Here is a 3,914-nt window from a genome sequence, read left to right as displayed (position 1 = left end):
ACCGGGAGCCAGACCACCTCCTCAGGCACATTTTTGCTACCTTTTCCAAACTAGTATCTTTCAATAGAGTATATCCTTGGTCATTTCCAGTGGGGACCCCCCATTGCAACTCGGCCCCGTTCGGCTGTGGGACCCCAAAAACCACTTTAACGGGACAGGCTTCAGACGGAACTTTGTGACTCTATCCAAAGTAGTGCTGTGGTCTCATACAGAGTCACAGATTAATGAAATTTAGAACAAAGAAAGCTGACATGATGAGGAACAAAGGAATATGACAGTTTTGGGCTTTAGCTTTTTCTTTTTCCATATATTAAACAATATATCTACAAAAATGCTGAATAAATGTCATATAGATAAGAAAAGCGCGTCACAAATGAGTGCATTATTGTCTTTTGCGTTTATTTTTACCTTTTCAAATGTAAATAGAAAACTGCCCCAACTCATTAGCTTCACATTAAGCCCAAGATGAGCTCAGTACTTCAAACGGATCAGCAGCTATAACAGAAAATGTGTTCCATGTTCCCTCTCAGAGCTGTGGAATTCTCATGCATTTGTCCATATAGGCCTGTGAGAACATTCCATGGTGAAGTTACAGCTTTTAGGACTACAGTTCAACTTCACCTTTTTGGATTTGCTTCAAACTTGGCACAGTTGATGTTGTTATACTAAATATTCTGTGAATACAATTTGAGCTGCATATCTTTTTTAATTCATGAGTTTTAGGGGATTTCAAAAGGGGGTAGGGTTCAAAACAGGCCTAGATGCAACTAACAAGTTTCACTAACTCTAGAGACTACAGACGTTTGTGACAGACTTTTGGGAATTTTAGTACTTATTATATTAATATACATTATATATTATTTTATCGAAACATTGCATTGACAATATATAAGAATATGTTGCCAGTGTCATCACTAAGTATGATATACGACGGTTCAAACATATGTAACATTAACTTAACAACAACTAAGAACAGTTTGGGACCTGTTCATCAGCCTAATCCCACTTTACTTAAACTACCCAGTGTTTACTGAAGCAGCATGTATTGCTTTGTGGTTTACCATCTCTTCTATGCATTTTCATTGCACCTGCTGTGTTACTACTGGCAGACAAGTCGACGTGTGGTAATAAATTGTGGGTAAATTGAGGACTTTTTTTCATACAGTCATCAATTTTAGGTTCTTTGTTTATGTTTTCTCCCTCAACATCTTAGTTTTATTGTGAGAGTAAATGTTGGACCAAATTCACACATTAAAATGACCATTTGTGAACTTTCACCTTTGGCTTTTTTTCTAAAATTATTAAAAGTTTGTGCAACGCATTATCCACTCACAAAAACCTGACCTGCCCGGTGCGGTTATATTAGATTAGATTCAACTTTAATGTCCACCTCGTTTAAATTTGTCTTTGGTTCACCATTCAAGCTAATTTCTAGCCTGATTTCTAGAGCTTTGGATCCCCAAAACACAAGGGAACCTTTTCCAGAATTACACAGACTAACGTTTCAGGAATCATCCATTTCACTTCTTCAGTGGGCCAAAGAATTTCAATGCCACTATATTGTAAAATGGCTGGTTATTCATTATTCTGAATAACAATAATATTTTTTTCTTTATTCTGGATAACTGAGTGTTCTTTTTAAATTCTGAGTCTATTGTGGTTAAGCTTCAGTTTAGACCACATTTATGTGTGTTTAGACTGGATTTTGGATCACATCTAAACCCAACCTTAAAAGAACAGGTTTAGGCTCTGAATAGGTAAACACAGGCTCAGACTGTGTTAACTCAAGCTCCAATTAGACTGATTCAGGCAGGGTTGCCAGGTTCTTGGGCAGGTTTGACTTCTGAGACCTGGCAACCCTAGACTCAGGTCAGCTTTATACTGGGTAAAGGGGAAGGGTATCTTATTTTATATAGCGCGTTTCATGACACAAGTCACCCAAAGGGCTCCTCAAAAGGAATGGGGATTTTCATTCATGTCATACCAGCTGCAGCCAGTTTCTCCTGGGGCAGACTGACAGAAGCGTGGCTGCTTACATCTAGACCACCAACTCACACTCACTTACACATGATGTATAGATGGGCTTTGATTGGATTTAAAGTGGATTGGACGAGCTCAAATTGAAATGACAGGAAAATATTACCAAATACCAATGCCACCAACACTTGAGTCTCCAGTACTCAGCGGTGATAAGCTACTGTTGTAGCCACAGGTGCCCTGGGAGCTGTGGCTATGGAAGCAAGGCTGCCCATGTGTTTAGACCTCTCCGACCAGCACCTCTCACTCACACACTACATTCATACATGGACAATGTGGGTTAAGTTTCTTGCCCAAGGACACAATGGCAGTCTGCACCTGCGGGAGCTTGGATTCTAACTGGCAACCTCACAATCAGAGCTTCCAGTTAAAAAACTAATCCTAAAGACTTAAACATACACTGTTTACTTATAGGATACTGAGCAAAATTGTTTTGTTTGAACCTCGTATTGTGTCACAAAAACAGAAATAACTGTATTTGTATTTGACTCAAGAAAAATAAGTCTTTTACACTTTTAAAAAAGTCTAAAAGGCTGCTGGGCACGCCCCAAAGGGCCCGTGGGCACCACGTTGGTGACCCCTGCGTTAAACCATCGTGTATCTTATTTAGAGATGACACTGGCAACATATTCGGTATTGATTGTCAAAGATATTTTGAAGAGTAGAAATTAGTACTAAAATTCCCAAAAGTCTGTAATCTCTAAAGTTAGTGAAACTTGTTAGTTGCATCTAGGCCTGTTTTGAACCCTACCCTCTTTTGAAATCCCCTAAAACTCATAAATTAAAAAAGATATGCAGCTCAAATTGTATTCACAGAATATTTAGTATATCAACATCAACTGTGCCAAGTTTGAAGCAAATCCAAAAAGGTGAAGTTGAACTGTAGTCCTAAAAGCTGTAACTTCACCATGGAATGTTCTCACAGGCCTATATGGACAAATGCATGAGAATTCCACAGCTCTGAGAGGGAACATGGAACACACTTTCTGTTATAGCTGCTGATCCGTTAGAGGTACTGAGCTCATCTTGGGCTTAATGTGAAGCTAATGAGTTGGGGCAGTTTTCTATTTACATTTGAAAAGGTAAAAATAAACACAAAAGACAATAATGCACTCATTTGTGACGCGCTTTTCTTATCTATATGACATTTATTTAGCATTTTTGTAGATATATTGTTTAATATATGGAAAAAGAAAAAGCTAAAGCCCAAAACTGTAATATTCCTTTGTTCCTCATCATGTCAGCTTTCTTTATTCTGAATTTCATTCATCTGTGACTCTGTATGAGACCACAGCACTACTTTGGATAGAGTCACAAAGGTTTGTCTGAACCCTGTCCCGTTAAAGTGGTTTTTGGGGTCCCACAGCCGAACGGGGCCGAGTTGCAATGGGGGGTCCCCACTGGAAATGACCCAGGATATACTCTATTGAAAGATACTAGTTTGGAAAAGGTAGCAAAAATGTGCCTGAGGAGGTGGTCTGGCTCCCGGTCTACAAGGCTCACACTCATTCACCTGCTACGCCGAGAGAGGAGGAGTGGAGGTCAGCTACACTCTCACCTGTGCCAAGCACCTGACCGGATCCCGCTGCAACTATTACAAGCCCACCCCAGGGAACAGGGGTAGGCAAAATAGAACGTTCATACACTTATTTGTATGAACGTTCTATTTTCTTTATTGTAAATAGACCAAGGGCTAATTATTATGACTATTAGCCCAAAGTGAAGCACAACACTGGAAAAATGACCATCTTAAATGAGAGAAATGACTTAAAATGGCTTGAATTAATCAAATTCTATGTTGAATTTGAGTCGGTTTGAACTAATCCAAGATACAAATGCCAATGGAACAAGAATAAAACCCACTTGAAATCAGACAA

This window comes from Gobius niger, assembly GCF_951799975.1.
Source record: "Gobius niger genome assembly, chromosome: 3".
Taxonomy (NCBI): domain Eukaryota; kingdom Metazoa; phylum Chordata; class Actinopteri; order Gobiiformes; family Gobiidae; genus Gobius; species Gobius niger.
The sequence above is the reverse complement of the archived record's forward strand: the minus strand, read 5'-3'. Positions refer to the sequence as shown.